We start from the raw sequence: 19,358 nt of genomic DNA, 5'->3' as shown, positions 1-19,358 counted from the left end.
ATTTGAATTCAGCACATCAAAATACATAATAAATAGCACATTTTATCTCTGAAGCAGATGACTTCTCAAAAATTGTAGACCAGTGTTATAGATCATTCGGTTCTTCGTTGTTGGATGTAAATAGACTGTTTCAAGTTACATATATTACTGTTCTGGTGATACTTTTGATTGGTGACTTGTTTCTCTTTTAATTAGAGTTGTGTAAATATTTTTGCTCTGACAGTATTGCTAGTGGTAAAGGTATTTCTCCCCAGCTCAAGTTGTAATTCATTCCCCATTAATAAACAACCACCTGTTTTGAATTGCAATCTGTCTTTGTTTCAATTTTCCTCCTTCACTCAAATACTCATTCGAACCTGCATTGGTCTCGGACAAGAACAATCATGAAAACCTTCAGCCTGAACAGTCAGTTGGCTGAAGCCACTGAAAGAGGAGGATAGAGTGGGAAATGTTCGGCAACCTTCACAGGGTTAAGCACTACTAGCATTTAGTGGGTAAAAAACCCACGAAAGCTTATGCCCAAATAAATCTGTTAGTCTTTAAGGTGCCACCGGACACCGTTGTTTTTGCGGATACAGACTAACACGGCTACCCCCTGATATTAGCATTTAGTTTTACACAATTATTTTTAAATGTAACGTTTAGACTTTAATCATAATGCCTCTTGTGCCTTGTTTGTCTGTGTATTTCTGCAATATCAGCCCTGTTCTTGCCAAATTCTGTAAACTTGCAAGCAGACAGAGCCTGATGTTTGCTCACAGCCTGACTTTTGCTAACTTTGCTTTATATTAGAAAAGCTTGCCCACTATTTTAGCTCAGGCCTCTGATACAAGGGCTTATAACTTAGGCTCTCTTTCTACTACAGACAAGACCTTCCCTCTTATCGCATGATAGCTTACTTTGCTTAAGAGACTTTGGTGAGGGAACTTGCCAAAGGGTTTCTGAAAATACAAGCACACTATATCCACTGGATCACCCTTGTCCACATGTTTGCTGACCCCCTCAAAGAATTCTAACAGATTGGTGAGGCATGATTTCCATGTACAAAAGCCATGTTGACTCTTTCCCAATAAATCGTGTTCATCTCTGTGTCTGATAATTCTGTTCTTTACTGTTTCAACCAATTTGTCTGGTGTTGAAGTTAGACTTACTAGCCTGTAATTACCAGGATTGACTCTGGAGCTGCTTTTAAAAAATTGGCATCACATTAGCTATCCTCCACTGAAGCAGAACTCTCTGTAACCTCAAAAGCTTGTCTCTTACACCAACAGAAGTTGGACCAGTGAAAAATATTACCTTGCCCAGTATAGATGGGCAGTTAGACAAATGGATAGATAATTGGGTGGACAAAAAGCAGAAGGAGAAAAAATGGACAGACATCTTGATGGACAGACAGAGAGCAAGACAGACAATTAGTTGGATTGGCAAATGATTATACAGATGAATAATTAGACGGACAGTTAGACGGACTGATAGATAATTAGAGAGAGCAGTGGGAATACAAGCTCACTTGCTCACACATACACACACTCATGCTCCCATCAGGCAATGTGTTTCAAAAGTGACCCAAATGAGATATGGGCCTGAACCCTGAAATTAGTTCACATGCCATGTCTGTCTTCCCTTAATGTGACTTCTGAGCCTACCAGTAAATAGGCCAATTGGCGTCATACACAGTATTGTAGTTTTCATGTGGCTTCCCGTTAACTTCTTCTTCTTAGCATATGCTACCTTAGGTAGCATGTGATCAAGATTCTTCACCAAATTTGGTCTAGTGATTGGATCATTAGCTTCCCCAGCCTGAAGCCGGGTAGTGCAACATGAATCCTGATTCATGCCCCCTCCTGTCAACTCATAACTAGTGACTGATCCAGGCTGTGAAATTCAGTCCTGGGGCCTGGAACTCACCATGTTTATTGGCATTCTTCAGATCTGAGGTTTTTCTCTTAGTCCTGGAGTCCAGGAAGCCTGTTTCTGCTGTGAATTAGACCAGGACCACTAAGCAATTCACAGAGAGGCCAGGACAGAGCTGTAAGATAGTGACACTATCCAGTTGCTGCCAGGGATGATATGCCCCCATTGATATATCAGGCCGTGGTGCATTTAACATCAGTGATTGCAGTGGTGGTACTGTGGAACACAGTTCTGCCTGGACATCAATGCTCCATGGGACAAACCAGGGTGAAATGTGGAACTTCAGGGCACAGCTACAGCTGGCGAAAACAGGTGGAACTCAGTTGGCTTCCGCAGAGCTACATTCATATCTACCAGCTGAAGACCTGGCTTTAGTTGTCCATACTGATGTTCGTCCATCGTTATCAACAACTCATTCTTTCGACGACCGGGCCCTGTGCATCCGGAAATGACTGATGAGTCTGATTCGGGCGTGGAACATCCTGTCACACGTCGGGCAGACATATAATGGCACTGTCGATGGTGTACGAGCAGCTCTGTACTTGCGCAGCTCACACTTTTTTCCAGCCTCAGCAATACGCCTCACCTCAGAGGTATTACTGCCTGTGTGAATGAGGCTGTGCCATGCTGAACGGTTCAGTGCGAAGGTTTCCCATGTGGCGGTGTTGATCTCAAAGGACTTCAAAGAGGTCTTCAGTGTGTCCTTGAACTGCTTCTTTTGTCCTCCATGGGAATGCTTTCCCTGAGTGAGTTCTCCGTAGAAGAGCTGTTTAGGAATGCGTTCATCTGACATTCTCACAACATGTCCAGCCCACCTGGTCTGGGCTCTCATCAGCAATGTGTAAACTGACGGCAGACTGGCTCTAGTAAGGACATCAGTATCGGGCACTTTGTCCTGCCATCTGATTTTTAGAAGCTTTCGCAGACAGGAAATGTGGAAGTGATTGAGCCTTCATGCATGACTCCGATAGACAGTCCACGTCTGACAGGCGTACAGCAGAGTTGGAAGCACCACTGCTCAGTAGACCTTCAGCTTCGTTGGTAGGCTGATCCCTCGACGTTCCCAAACATTGGAGTGCAATCGGCCAAATGCAGAGCTGGCTTTAAGCAATTCTGCAGTTTACCTCATCATCGATTGACATGCTCAGGAAAGGGTATTGCCCAGGTACGTGAAGTGGTCCACTGTCTGAAGTCTCTGTCCATTTACAGTGATGGACGGTTCTGATTACGAAGCGTGGGGAGCTGGCTGGTGCATGACCTCAGTCTTCTTGATGTTAATGGTGAGACCGAAGTTGTTGCATACAGTTGAAAACGTGTCCATACTGGCTTGCATTTCTGGCTCTGTACTAGCATTCAGAGCACAATCATCTGCAAAGAGAAAGTCTCGAAGTACAGTTTCTTTCGCCTTGGTGATGGCACACAGTCGCCTCAGATTAAATAGTTTCCTGTCAGTTCTATACTTCAGGCCTACTCCTTCTATGCAGTGTTGAAAGGCATCAGTCAAAGTGGCAGAGAATATCATGCTGAACAAAATGGGTGCTAAAACACACCCTTGCTTGACGCCGTTGGTAACTGGGAAGGCCTCAGATGTTTCACCATCATCCAGGACACGAGACATCATACCGTGATGAAATTGACATACCATTAGTCAGTGCCGGCTCCACAGTTTTGGCCGCCCCAAGCAGCCAAAACCAAAAAAAAAAAAAAAAAAAAAAAAGCCGTGGCCGCGGTGGCAATTCGGCGGGAGGTCCTTCGCTCCGAGCCGGATTGAGGGACCGTCCGCCGAATTGCCGCCGAATACCTGGACCTGCCGCCCCTCTCCGGAGCAGTTGCCCCAAGCACCTGCTTGAGAAGCTGGTGCCTGGAGCCGGCCCTGCCATTCGTATAAATCTGTCTGGACAGCCAAATTTCGACATGATCCTCCACAGGCCCTGGAGACTGACAGAGTCAAATGCTTTCGTGAGGTCCACAAAAGTTGTGTAGAGTTCACGATTCTGCTCTTGGCATTTCTCCTGTAGCTGACGCACAGTGAAGAACATGTCAATAGTCCCACGTCCCTTGCGGAAGCCACACTGTGATTCTGGCAGTAAGCCCTTCTCCAGGTGAGTGATCAATCGGTTCAACAGAACCCGTGCTAGAACTTTCCCCGCTGTACAAAGCAGCGAGATTCCACAGTGATTGTCGCATACCTGGCGATTGCCCTTCCTCTTATAGAGGTGCAAGATGGACGCATGTCTAAATTCTTGTGGAATGGTTCCCTGCTTCCAGAAGGACTGAAACAGCTCAGTGAGTTTCCGTAGCAGCACGGGTCAACCTACTTTGTAAACCTCTGCTGGTATGGCATCTGACCCTGGGGCTTTGCCACTTGACAGCTGATTGATAGCTTTCTTCACTTCGTCCTCTTCTGGTGAAGCATCCATGGGGTCATTGATTGCAACCTGGGGCATCTTGTCAATGGCCTCATCATTGATGACTGAGGGGTGATTGAGAATTGCTTCAAAGTGTTCAGCCCATCTCTGGAGAATCTGCATCTTCTCTGTAAGGAGCACAGTACCATCAGAGTTCAGGAGGGGAAAGCTCCCAGAAGACTGTGGACGATAGAGTGTGTTAAGGGCTTCATAAAACTGCTTATAGTCGTTCCTGTCCGCATATGCTTGTATTTCATCTGCTTTGGCGCTCAGCCACAATTCCCGCATTTTGCGCAGTCGGTTCTGTACTGTTCTGCGAGTGTTGATAAAGGCGGTCTTCTTTGCCGCTGAGGATGGATCGTTTTGATATGCACGATGCAGGCGGTGCTTCTCAGCAAGTAAGGCCTGGATTTCTGCATCATTTTCATCAAACCAGTCTTGCTGCCTGCATGTGGAGGGCCCCAATACCTTCAATGCAGCTATATGGACAGTGTTGTGGAATCGCTCCCAGTCTTTCTCAGCGTCATCCTCAATACGAAGATCAGCAAGTTCATTCTCTAGGTCTTCCACTAGATTTTCAGTGATGCGGCTGTTCTTCAGCTTCAACACGTTGATCCTTTTGAAAGCCTTACAGCCTTGTGGTCGTCTCTTCGGCATGATACGGAGCTTCATTTTGGATACTATGAGCCTATGATCCGTCCAACAGTCAGCGCCACACATAGCTTTTGTAACCCTGACACCTTGTCTATCCCTTCTCCTGATGATGACATAATCCATCAAATGCCAGTGCTTGGAACGGGGATGCATCCACGAAGTCCCGTTATGGGTAGGAAGGCGGAAGACTGTATTGCTGATCAGAAGGTCATGTGCTGCACAAGTTTTCAGCAGTAACAGACCATTGCTGTTACACTTTCCCATTCCATTTTTCCTGATGACTCCTTCCCAGGCTGCGGCATCGCATCTGACTCTTGTGTTAAAATCGCCAAGCAGAATCAGCTTGTCTGTGCGGTGCACTGACGATAGCAGAGTATCTAATTCTTCATAGAATTTATCCTTCACATCCTCTGGGTTGATCATTGTAGGAGCATATGCGCTGATCAAAGTAGCTTGTTTTTCTTTTTGAAGCGGAAGCTGCATTGTCATGAGCTGATCATTCATACCCTTTGGAGATCTGACAAGTTTCCAGCTGGAGATAGGGCAGGGCGCAGTGGATGACCAGGACGCCTACGTATCTTGTCGTGCTCTTAAGCGTTCCACAACGCTTGCTGTCACCGCATTCCTGACCATTAAACCAGGTTGCCTCAGTCAGCCAGATCCAGCCTTCGCATGCAATGGGTAGGCCCTAACTCACCAAGAGTCTCATACTCATCGGCTACCCTCACCTGGTTTAGCCCACCAGTCGAGGCGGTCTCTGGGGTGTGGCCGCTATCGCATGCTGACAGCTACTTGGAGCCACAGGTGAGAGCTGGGTGTCAAGTGAGGACCAAAGTGGATGAGCTACTCCTAGGAGTAGTCCATGCTACACAGCAAATCACAGTTCACACACATAGAGCAGGCAAATATATTCAGTCACACACATGTATTAACCAAGCATTCATTCATTTATGCATATACACACAAACAGGTGTGTGCGCACCACACACATGGGCACACTGCAGATCCACACAACACATAGACTGCAGACACACATACGGAGGTACATACATACAGATTCAAACACTGAAATGCACACGCTCAAACACAGCCACACAAACACAATGCACACACACTATTTCTCTCTCTCTCTCTCTAAGGCATAAGCACATGTACATAGAAAATCATTCTGATACATAAACCATCAAATACACACCTGTCCTTTCAGAAAGATATATAAAGGCTGATATTCTCACCCACACATTCACATTAATTCACATATGTAGTCTTATGATTTAATTCTCCATTCAGATTAGTTTACAAAAGTGTAACGGTAGTCACACCAACAGATTTTCTCCTGATTATGCCAACTAAAGCAAATGCACATAAAGATATATGCTGTAAACCTAAAAAAACTTCCACACTTGCCTACCTCTCACCCTCTGCTGCCCCTAGTGCCCATTATGCAGTATAGCCACCTCTTCCCCACCCACCCTCTGCTACCCCTAGTGGCCATTATACATTATATCTGCCTCTTCCCCACCCCCACCCTCTGCTGCCCCTGGTGTCTATTATACAGTATAGTCCCCTGTTCCCCGGTCCTCACCCTCTGCTGCCCCTTGTCCCGATTTTATAGGGACAATCCCAATTTTGGGGGCTTTTTCTTATATAGGCACCTATTAACCCCCACCTTCTGTCCCGATTTTTCACACTTGCTATCCTAGCTGCTTGTGCTCATTATAATGTATAGCCACTACTTCCCCACCTCCACTCTCTGCGGTATCCTAGTCATGTTTTATTATAGTATAGTAACACCATTTGCATCCCTTAGCCTCTGCTTCTGTGTAGTCCCTGTAAACAGCATAGATGCCCCTGAATTTCCATGGTCTCCCACCTCCTGTTGTCATTTCTATTTGTGATAAATTAGTGCAGAGTCGCTGAGTAACTCTATCAGCTCACTCTTTCCTCCTCATACCAATTATAGCATTGGACAGTCACTTGACATTCCCTTGTTATGATGTAAAACCCAGCTGATGTTAAAAGTAATTGGCCAATCACCCCCAACATATGACACTGCTGTAAAACGCTTGCAGTGGGAGGCAAACAGAGGTTGAAATATACATACTTAGTTGAAATATACATACTTTGGTCTGAAAAGCCATTTGCTGTGTCACTAAAGAGAGAAGCCAGATCTCCATCTGATGTGAATCAGAAATACTCCACTGAAGTCACTGTTTCAGGTCCCCATCTGGTGTAAATCAGGTTAGCTACACTGATGTTAATGGGCCAGATTTTGAGCAGGGTGTAAATCTGCATAGCTCTATTCATATCATTGGAGTCTGATCCTCAAGAGATGTAAATTGACACAAGTCAGATTAAGTCAGTGGAGTTACGCCACTTTACACCAGCTGAGGATCTGGATATAAGCATCCAGATGAGTGGTTCTGTCACTGTTAGACTAGTGGTTCTCTGCCATTTTTATCCTGAGTGCAACTTTATAAATAAATGAGCAATAGCGACTCACAAATCAGTCTCACCTCCCAAAGCACTAGTGCTTCTACTGCTGTGTGCAAATTGTTGAGTCACTAACCTATAAAAATACATATAATTATGTACTGATGTCAGATGTCTTGCAGGCAAGGGGTCAGATCCTCGGCTGGTGTCAATTAGCATAGCTCTATTGGCTTGTTGATCTACACCAGCTAAGGATCTGTCCCAGAGCTCTAGCTAACTCAATGCAATTTAAATGTCCATGCAATGTGCCAGCCAATGGAGCACAACTGGTTTAGTTCTGCTGTACCTGTGTCACTGCCCCCCAAACTCAGATTGATTGATGTATAGTGCAGTAAGAAGCTGTCAAGGCAAGTCTCCATCCTTCTTGGTGCCTTTATTATTACAATAGCATCACCTAGAGGCCACAGTGTGACAAGCACTGTACAGACACAGTTCTTGTCCTAAGGGGTTTATATTTAGGTCACAGTGAACAAGATGCCCAGTGTCATAGGAGACCAGGTTCTAGTTCCACCTGAGTGTCAGCCCCATGCCCTGGGCATTAGAACTACACCATCCCTATTCCCAGTGGCCCATTACCAGGGCCGGCTTCAGGCACCAGCCGAGCAAGCTGGTGCTTGGGGTGGCAGATTGAACGAGGCGCCATTTGGCCCAATCCTAGGGCGGCACAAAAGCTTTTTTTTTTTGTTCTGCTCCGGCCACCCGGTAGCAAGCCCGGCAGGGCAATTCTCGTCCTTCCCTCCCCGTCGCCCGGAGCGGAGCCCTCCCGGCGGCGCAGCGTGGCGCAGAGCGGCGGGAGGGGCCGCGTGGCAGTGCCCTGCTGTAGCCCTGGCCGCCCCCCTTCTCTCTCTCTCTCTCTCCCGCCCACTCCCTCCCCCTCCCCCCCACTAGCCGGTTCCCATGCATCCGCGCTCCGTCCGTGCTGCAGGCTTTTTTGTTGTTTGGGTTTTTTTGTTTTTGCTCTGCCGTTCTGGCCACCCATTTTTTTTTTTTTTTGCTTGGGGTGGCCCTGCCCATTACAGCACACATGGTACAAGTTTCAGATGTCAAAGGGCTATACGAAGGTTCTGGGCCATCAGATCTGTGCATTTCCTTTGCAAAGTCAGAGCTGTGAGACGTAGGTGCAGAATGGTACTATCATTTACTAGGCAAAGTTGGGGTTGGGTTTCACTCTGTACGATATTGGTTGGTTTATAGAGCTGCTGAGGTAGCTGCATCCAGCAGCATAACACAATGGCTTGGGATCAGATCCCCATATGTAGATTTATCTATGTAGCTAAGCCCATCTTCATGGCAGCTGAGTCTCTGTATTTCCAGTGTTCACCATCCAAGATAGCATTCCTAATAAAGATCAAAGAATGGAGTAGGCATCCCAAGGCCGGGATTTCCCAAGGCGTTTAAGGGATTGAAAGTCAGTGGGAGCGGGGAGTCTAAGGGCTAGATTTTCAAAGCTATTCATGCACCTATAGATGCAGATAAATGCTGAGTGGGATTACAAAACTGCCTAAACCGGTTAGGATCCCGGAACTAGATTTGTAAAGGCATTTAGGAGCCTCACTCCCACTGATTACAATGGGAGTTAGGCACAGAAATTCCTTTAAAAATCTGACTCTTAACTCCTATTGATTTGTAATGGAAGAGAGACACTTAACCTCCTGAAGTGATTTTGAAAATTCCACTAGGGACTGCTCCATATCTTCAGGTGCCCAATAACCTTTGGAAAGCCAGCCATATTCCTTTGAAAATCCCAGCTCCCAGGTTTCATCCACTGATCACCAAGGAAGTAGGCATCTTTCCATGGATGTCAGTGGGATTGGGTCTCACCAGAGGGGTGCTGGACAGGATTATTTGAAGGTGCCTATTCCAACTCTAGGCTGGTGGAACAGCTGGTAGTCAGCTGAAGTGGGATTTATGCTCAGCTCTGCCACTGAACCAGCTGCTGTCTCAGTAGAGCCACATGTAGAGGAGGAAAATTAAGATCACAGGGACCTGATTCTGCTCTCGCTTCCAAAGGTCTAAATCAGGACTAACTCTCCTCGGGTCTAGAGGGATGAGTCATGCTGATAGCACTGTAAAGCAAGGGTAATAATCACTTGTAGCTTGCACTTTCCCCCAGTAGATCTCAAAGCACTTTACAAAGGAAGCCACTAGCATTATCCCCCTTTTAAAAACTGAGTGGGTCAAGGTCACCCCACAAGCTAGTAGCAGAGAGGGGACTAAAACTCAGGATTTCTAAGGCCAAGGCTACTGCCTGCTCCACTATACCACAGTGTACATAGCAATCTAAAAGTGTGTGAGTGACCGGCCATTCAGGGCTACTCATCAGAGGACATATATTAATTTGATTTCTCACCAAACCTCAGCCATCAGATTTTAGTTTAACTCAAGGAAAACACTATCCCAGGGAATTTTGGGATCCAGGATCCAATCAAAAGCCTCAGCAGTTGATGCAAGATCCCAATTCCCAGCTGAGGGATGGTCGTTCTTGTGGCGCAGTCAGGAGAACATGTTCTGATCCCACTGTAATAGTTTTAGTAGTAGCAGTAGGTGTATTACTGTATCATCTAGGAGCCCTAGTCATAGACCAGGATGTCATTGTGCTAGGCACTGTACAAACACAGACCAAATTATGATCCCTGCCCCATGAGAATAATGTTTGCTCATGCTGATTAGAATGCATTGAAATGCAAGTAGAGAGCAGGACATTAGGGATAAATTTAAGGCTTCATATTAGCTAAAATTCAGTTGTTAGCATGAGTGAGCGAGCGTTATTCATAGAAGTGAGTCAAGGCAGAACCTCGGATCATGTAGTCAACAAGCTTTTGTTTTAATTGGTTTTAGCAGGTGTTGTACAGGGATTTGGGGATGTTTTAAACTATTGGTAACCGCAGCATTTGCATTGATGCAAATGATAATTAGAATAAAGTTTGATATTAATAGCCAGTAAAGAAGTACAAGATACTTGGTTTTGAGGATATGAAAGTTTGGATATGGTAGCAGAGGAATAGATATGGTACAAAGGTGGATTTAAGGTTAGTTAGGTTATTATAGTTGATTGTAAAGGGTTAGGTACGCTACATTTAGATTAGTGCGCTTATCCACCATCAAGGTACCATTAGAGGAAGGAGTCTATATCCATTTTTCATACCCAGGGACTTATCCCCCCATATGCACCATTTCATCATGGAATGGGAGTATAAATGCAGTGTATGGCTGTATTGTAATGCCTGTTTGATTTCACTAATTATTTTATTTAGAATACAATCTTCAATTGTACCACTTACTGTATCATTCACAGTCCTCTGCTGAATCAAATGATCTGTAATTGACCTAGAAGCTCAACTCTTCAAGAGTTCAGTTGAGTTCTATCCCTTAGCTTTAAACTATTAATTGGGAACACATACATCGAGATTACAGGGTACAGTCTTGCGCTACACCAATCCCCTACCTGTTTTTTAGGACACTGGCTGTCCCACATGCCTAGAGGCAGGCATTGCAGGAGCTCCTAGCATTGAGATTGTCAAGCTCTAGATATCTCCAACAACAGCAAGCACCAGATGCTTCAGAGAAGTCCAGCAGCCTCCAGACTGAGTCTTGTGTATATTGTTTGCACCGTCTGATCTATTCCCAAGTGGATGACATTCACCCCTGTATAGAATGACCTTGCACAAGTCACTTCCCCTCTCCCTGTGCCTCCGTTCCACCTTCCCTCCCTATGTCTGTCTTGTCTAATTAAATTGCAAGCGCTTTGTAGCAGGGACTGTCAGTCATGACTTGGGGTTTCTAGTCCCAGCTTTGCCACTGAGGTGAACAAATTCATTTCGGTTCCCCTGGGATTCCTCATCTATAAAATAAGGACGATGATATGTCCCTTTCTTTGCAAAGAGCTTCTAGACCTATGGATACAGGAAATCTAAGGCAGACAGCCTCTGGGTCCAGAATGCAGCTGTAAATGAGAGAAGTGCCAATGATGTCAAACATGTTCCAGCACTTGACACCACTTTAGATTCCAACCTGAAATTTTAAATCAAACGCTTTAAGTAGGACTGAAATATTGCATAGATCTTGTGTTACCTTTCACCTTACTGTGGGAAATACTGCAGATCTCATGCTGGTGTCTTTGCTCTGAGTAAAATTCACCCCCACACAGATAGCCAGCAAAAGGCTTTATCTGGGATTTTGGAAGGAGGCTAAGGGAGTTGGGCACTCCAATCCCATTAAAATCAATGGAAGCTGGGTGCCTAATTGCCTTAAGTTAGAATTTTCAAAGGCACCTTCGGAAATTAGGCACCCAACTCATATTAGGATGCAATGTGATTTGGGCACTGTTCAATATCCCATCCAGGGATTGTGCCTCAGTTTTCCTTTTGCCTAGAGTAAACTAGTCCAAACAGGCTTTGCCTTTAAAAAATCACTCAACCCGAGGGCTTCCTTTCATTTCAAAATGTCAATTTATAATGAAAGAAATCAGTTATAACTGACATTTTGACTGAAAATTACATTGAAACATGTCACATCACTCTCAATCTAAGTCAATATGTGAATTTGGAAAGAAAAAAACAACCACAAAGCTTTTTATTTTAAATCCATATTTGAAACTGAAACAATTCGTTTCAGTTTGACCTTTTGAAACAAAAATGCTGTTTTCTTTTTCATGTCACATCTAAATTAAACATAGTTTTGATTTTCCAACAGACAAACAAGATATTTTGTCAAAATTAATATTTTTCCTATGGAAAATTTTGATTTCAAAGAAACCATATTTTGTGATGTTAAAACAGTGTGTGTGAAAGATATTAGCTAGCTCTTCCTGGACAGTCCATCACCTTCTGCAATTTAATGCTGATTTTTAAAAAAGACTCCAGAGGCAATCCTGGTAATTACAGGCCGTTAAACCTAACTTCAGTACCAGGCAAATTGGTTGAAAATGTAGTAAAGAACAGAATTATCAGACACATAGATAAACATGATATGTTGGGGAAGAATCAACTCAGATTTTTAAAGGGATATCATGCCTCACCAATCTATTAGAATTCTTTGGGGGGGGGCAACAAACATGTGGACAAGGGGGATTCAGTGGCTATAGTGTACTTGGACTTTCAGAAAGCCTTTGACAAGGTCCCTCACCAAAGTCTCTTAAGCAAAGTAAGCCGTCATGGGATAAGAGGGAAGGTCCTCTCATGGATCAATAATTGGTTAAAAGATAGGAAACAAACGGTAGGATTAAATTATCAGTTTTCAAAATAGGGAGAGTGTTCCCCAGGGATCTGTACTGGGACCTCTGCTATTATCATGTTCATAAATGATCTGAAAGAGGGGATGAACAATGAAGTGGCAACATTTGCAGATAATAAAAAATTACTTACGATAGTTAAATCCAAAGCTGTCTGCAAAGAGTTACAAAGGGATCTCACTAAAATTCAGTGACTGGGCAACAAAATAGTAGATGAAATTAAGTGCTTATAATTTTAATGTAATGCACATTGGAAAAAATAATCCTAGCTATACATACAAAATGATGGGATTTATATTAGCTGTTATCTCTCGAGAAAGAGATCTTGGCGTCATTGTGAATAGTTTTCTGAAAACGTCTGCTCAATGTGCAGCCTCAATGAATAAAGTTAACAGGATGTTAGGAACCATTAGGAAGGGGATAAAAAATAAGAGAGAAAATATCATAATACCACAATGTAAATCCATGGTACACCCACACCTTGAGTACTGCATACAATTCTGGTCTCCTCATCTTAAAAAGGCATATTAGAATTGGAAGAGGAACATCTGGGAAGCTGTTTGTTGTTTGCCTATACTTGTTTGTCTGTCTTGTTTTCCGGATTGTAAGCTGTTTGGAGTAGGGATGGCTTCCATGCTATGTTGTTACAGTTCCTAGCGCAATGGGGTCCAACCCATAGGTGGGACCTTAAGATTCTATCACAAGACACACAATAAATAAAAAATGTAACTGCTAGTTTCTAATGTTGCTTCCTTATTATTGAGAATTGGAGGTCGGGGTGGGGAGGGGGTAAAAGGGACAAAGCAGATCTGGCCAGGAAACAAGAATTTTATTTAGTGAAAAATGTCCAGGTTTCACACTTGCTTTTCATTCCAATATGGAACAAAAATGAGTCCTTTCATTTTTTTCTTCAGAAAAAAAAAAAAAAGAGATCTACCCCACAATAGGCAGATGGGTAGGGCAGTCCCATGGGATGAGGGAGACTCATAGTCCCCATTCTACCTGAGCCAGAAAAGACTCAAACCTCTCTTCCCTACATTACAAATGAGTGCACAAACCTGCAGAAGAGAAAGTTAATTTTCCTCAGGTTTTTTGTTTTGATTCGGAATCCATGATGGGCCTGATGCACCAAATTTTCAACCAAACTCAAAATGTTTCCTTGATATATTTCAGGTTTAACAAAATAGTATTTTTCAATGGGAAAAAAAGGTTAGTTTGGGAAAAAATTGAACACTTCTACACCGAAATAAGAAAAGCCCCATTGAAAGTCAGAAGAGTGTAAGGGACTTAGGAGTAGGAATCCTATCAACTTTCAATGGGACTTGTGCCAAAACTCCCACTGTGTCCTGAACAGAGATCAAAGTTAGCTTCAAGGTGAGCCATGAAGAGAATGGGCCCGAATCTGACGCTGCCTCAGGGGTGTTGAAGTGGGGTTGATGGGCTAGATCGTGAAGACAGAAAAGAAACCATAGTGTCAGCCACCCACTGCATCCTTGTGGGTCTTAAAAGAATGATGAGTGGAGCTCTCCTTTCTGTTGTGGAGGTGGAAAGATGCACAAGGCAGGGCGGTGTTGAGTAGCACCCATTTTCCTATTTATCCTCTCAGGTTTAGCACCAGATTTCTGGGGTATGAACTTTGCACATCCAAATGTGTTTAACATGTTTAAATGCCCTATGATCTCTCATGTCTTGACAGGTGGACGTGATGGCTGGGACAGAAATAATAAATTAAACCACCATGTAGGAGTTCATCCTCCTCGGCTTTCCCGGCACTTGGTATTTCCGGATGTCCCTTGCTGTACTGTTTTCTGTGATATACATCCTAACCATCATAGGGAACGTGTCCATCATAGCCCTAGTAAGGACCCACCCATGCCTGCACACACCCATGTATTTTCTTTCTCTGCAATCTCTCCTTCCTGGAGCTCCAGTACACCACAGCATGTGTCCCCAAGGCCATTGGCATCATGCGGGGCACAAGCCAAACCATCTCATTCACTGTCTGCCTCCTGCAATTGTTTTTCTTCCTCTCCAGGGGTTCTACAGAATGTTTCCTCCTGGCCGTCATGGCCTATGACCGCTATCTGGCCATATGCCACCCATTGCGCTACAGCTCCCTCATGAACAGCACCTTCTCTGCTCAGCTGGCCCTCTTCTCTTGGCTCTGCATATTCCTGGCTGTCTCTGTGCTGGTGTCTAATACCCAGGTTGCCTTTCTGTGGCCCTAACATCATCAGTCTTTTCCTGGATAGTGCTCTCATGCACTGACACGCGCCTCATTGTTGTCCTGGTCTCATGCGCGATAACCCATGTCTCCTTCATTTACGTCAGCTCCACCACCTTGAGAATCCCATCAGTCCAAAGCTGGCAAAAGGCCTTTTCCACTTCCTTTGCCCACCTCACTGTTGTGACTATCCATCACTTTTCTGTATGTCAAGCCTTATAAACAGAACTCATTGGATTTGAACAAAACAACCAACATCTTTAACACTATGGTAACTCCTCTATTAAACCCTTTCATTTACACTCTAAGACAGTGTTTTTCAATGTTAGGGTCATGACCCAGTACTGGGTCATAGAATCATAGAATATCAGAGTTGGAAGGGACCTCAGGAGGTCATCTAGTCCAACCCCCTGCTCAAAGCAGGACCAATCCCCAACTAAAGCATCCCAGCAAGGGTTTTGTCAAGCCCAACCTTAAAAACCTCTAAGGAAGGAGATTCCACCACCTCCCTAGGGAACCCATTCCAGTGCTTCACCACCCTCCTAGTGAAAAAGTTTGTCCTAATTTCCAAATTAAACCTCCCCCACTGCAACTTGAGACCATTACTCCTTGTTCTGTCATCTGCTACCACGTAGAACAGTCTAGATCCATCCTCTTTGGAACCCCCTTTCAGGTAGTTGAAAGCAGCTATCAAATCCCCCCTCATTGTTTTCTTCTGCAAACTAAACAATCCCAATTCCCTCAGCCTCTCCTCATAAGTCATGTGCTCCAGTCCCCTAATCATCTTTGCTGCCCTCCGCTGGACTCTTTCCAATTTTTCCACATCCTTCTTGTAGTGTAGGGCCCAAAACTGGACACAGTACTCCAGATGAGGCCTCACCAATGTCAAATAGAGGGGAATGATCACACCCCTCGATCTGCTGGCAATGCCCCTACTTATACAACCCAAAATGCCGTTAGCCTTCTTGGCAACAAGGGCACACTGTTGACTCATATCAAGCTTCTTGTCCACTGTAACCCCTAGGTCCTTTTCTGCAGAACTGCTGCCTAGCCATTCGGTCCCTAGTCTATAGCAGTGCATGGGATTCTTCTGTCCTAAGTGCAGGACTCTGCACTTGTCCTTGTTGAACCTCATCAGATTTCTTTTGGCCCAATCCTCTAATTTGTCTAGGTCCCTCTGTATCCTATCCCTACCCTCCAGCGTATCTACCACTCCTCCCAGTTTAGGTCATCTACAAACTTGCTGAGGGTGCAATCCATGCCATCCTCCAGATCATTAATGAAGATATTGAACAAAGCCGGCCCAGGACCGACCCTTGGGACACTCTGCTTGATACCGGCTGCCAACTAGACATGGAGCCATTGATCACTACCTGTTGAGTCGCGGCATGTAAGGCACTGGGTCACCTTGCTCAGCACCCAGGGAGCCTAGCGGCTCTGGTCAGCACCACTGACTGGGACATTAAAAGTCATGTCAGTGGTGCTGCCCAGCTAAGGCAGGCTAGAGCCTACCTGTTCCGACACGGCGCTGTGCCCCAGAAGCGGCCAGCAGTGGGTCAGGTTTCTAGGCAGGGGGGCCACAGGGCTCCACGTGCTGCCCCCACACCCGATCTTGTGGGCGAGAGGCGTGCGGAGCCGCTTGCATGCCTCTGCCTAGGAGCTGGACCTGCTGCTGGCTGGCTCCGGGGTGCAACACGGTCCACAGTGCCAGGACAGGCTGGAAGCCTGCCTCTGCACCCCGGGCGTGCTGCTGACTGGGAGCCACCACCCCAACCCCCAACCCCCAACCCCCGCCCCCGCCCCGAGCCCCCCAAACCCAGAACCCCTTCCTGCACCCCAAACGCCTCATCCCTGGTCCCACCCCTGAGCCTGCACCCCCAGCCCAGAGCCCTGACCCCCTCCCAACTCCAATCCACTGCCCCGGCCCTGATCCCCCCCAAACCCAAAGCCCCCTCCTGTATCCCAAGCCCCTCAGCTCTGGCCCCACCCTAGAGCCTGCACCCTCCTGCCCCAGCCCTGAGCCCCCTCAAACCTCTCACACATCTCCAGCTCCGTTAGGTCGTGGGCATCAACAGTTTTCTTCTGGGTCCCCAGAAAAAAAGTCTGAAAACCACTGGACTAGATGATCATGATGGTCCTTCTGATTTTAATGTCTATGAGTCTAAGATGCTAGGATTGAATGATACTTATATATGATCTTTATATATGCCCCCTTATTCATTACATTATGCCTAAGGGAGTTAGGTTCCCAACTCCCATTGGATGTCAGATCTAGTTTGAAGCTGGCATTTTCAAAGAAGCCTGTGGGAATTAATTGCCCAAATCCCAATGAATTAACCATATATAAACCATCACCTTGAATACTGAAAATAGTTCTGGTCACTCCAGTTCAATAAAGATATACTAGAGTAGGAAAAAGGAGGGAAAGGGGCAACAAAAATTATTAGAGGTATGAAACACCTTCCCTGTGAGGACAGATTAATAAGACTGGGACTGTTCAGAGTGGAAAAGAGACGACTGAGTGGGGATACAAGAGAGGTCTATAAAATCATGAATGGTGTGGAGAAAGTGAATAAGGAAATGTTATGAGACCATCAATGGCTATGAGCCAAGATGGTCAGGGACGCAACACTATGCTCTGGGTGTCCCTTAAACTCTGACTGCCAGAAGCTGGGACTAGACAATGGGGATGGACCACTCAATAATTGCCCTGTTCTGTTCATTCCCTCTGAAGCATCTGGTACTGGCCATCACTGGAAGACAGGCTACTGGGCTAGATGAGCCATTGGTCTGACCCAGTTGGCCATTCTTATGTTCTTTGAAAATCCCACTTTCACAATCTAGGTCCTCTCCTTATGTTTACTATATAAAATTTGTGTCCCCACTAGTTGGAATTTAAGTGTTGCCATGGATCCTTGAGAAAAAAAGGCCATACTGTTTAAAAAACTCAACTAGTTTGGAGAGGAAGTGAAGACATTATATATATATAAATACACACACAAATATACATATTGGAATTTAGGAAAATTGATACAGGAAGCAAAGGGACACAAGGAGATATTTATGGCCAGCGGAGTTAACGGCAATTATTATGTTTTTTAAAAAGTATAAGAAACAAAAATAATCCTGAGAGTACTACTGGGCCATTACTAGATGTAAATGATAGAATTATCCATAATAATGCAGAAAGGCAGAAGTGTTCAATGAATATTTCTGATCTGCATTTGGGAAATCAAAAACAGATGACACAGTAAAAAGAATAGGAGTACTTGTGGCACCTTAGAGACTAACAAATTTATTAGAGCACAAGCTTATGCTCTAATAAATTTGTTAGTCTCTAAGGTGCCACAAGTATTCCTGTTCTTTTTGCGGATACAGACTAACATGGCTGCTACTCTGAAAGATGACATAGTGATATTGTACAATGATAATTACACAATTTCCCTTACACTAATATCTCTGAAAGATGATAAACATCAGCTGTTATAATGGGAAATTTTAAAATCAGAAGGGCTGGAGAACTTGCATCCAAGAGTTTTAAAAGAGTTGGCTGAGGAGATCACTGGACTGTTAATATTGATTTTCAATAAGCCTTGGAGTCTGGAGAAGTTCCGTAAGACTTGAAGAAAACTAATGTTGGGCCAATGTTTAAAAAGGGAAAATGGGTTGACCTAGGTAATTATAGCCATGTCTGTCTGCCATGGCTCCCAGGCAAGATAATGGACTGACTAATACAGGACTCAAGAAATAAAGAACTTAAAGGAAGGTACTATAATTAATGCCAGTCCACATGGGTTTATAGAAAATAGGTCCTGTCAAACTAATTGGATATCATTTTTGGGTGAGATTACAAGTTTGGCTGATAAAGGTAACAGTGTGGATGTAATAGACTTAGACTTTTATAAGACATTTGACTTGGTACCTCAAGACACTTTGATTAAAAAACTAGAAAGATGTAAAATCAACGGAGCAAACAGTAAATGGATTAACAGATTGCTCAAAATGTCATTGTAAATGAGAAATCATCATTGAGCAGGTGTGTTTCTAGTAGGGCCCTACAGAGATTGGTTCTTGGCCCTAGGCTATTTTTCATTTTTATCAGTGATCTATAAGAAAACATAAAATCATCACTGATAATGTTTACAGATAACAGAAAAATTGGAGGAATGGTAAATAACGAAGAGGCAAGGTCTCTTCTATAGAGCAATATGGATACCTTGATAAGCTGTATATAAGCAAACAATATGTGTTTTAACATGGTTAAATGTAAATGTATAGCTCTGGGAACAACAATTGTCAGCCAAACTTACAGGGTGGGGGACTTTATCGAGGGAAGCAGTGGCTCTAAAAAAAGATTTCAGGGCCAGGGTGGATAATCAGCTGAACATGAGCTCCCACTGAGATCCTGTGGCTAAAAAATTAATGCATGAATGGG

The 19,358-nt window shown here is 44.5% G+C and overlaps 1 pseudogene; it reads left to right on the top strand.

Annotated features, from left to right (window-relative positions):
- Positions 1-14,765: 14,765 nt before the first annotated feature.
- LOC117886028 lies at positions 14,766-15,260 on the top strand (annotated as a pseudogene).
- The last annotated feature ends 4,098 nt before the right edge of the window (positions 15,261-19,358 follow it).

The sequence above is a fragment of the Trachemys scripta genome, chromosome 12 (assembly GCF_013100865.1).
Source record: "Trachemys scripta elegans isolate TJP31775 chromosome 12, CAS_Tse_1.0, whole genome shotgun sequence".
NCBI classification, from domain to species: Eukaryota; Metazoa; Chordata; order Testudines; family Emydidae; genus Trachemys; species Trachemys scripta.
This window is presented reverse-complemented; position numbering and strand designations above follow the sequence as displayed.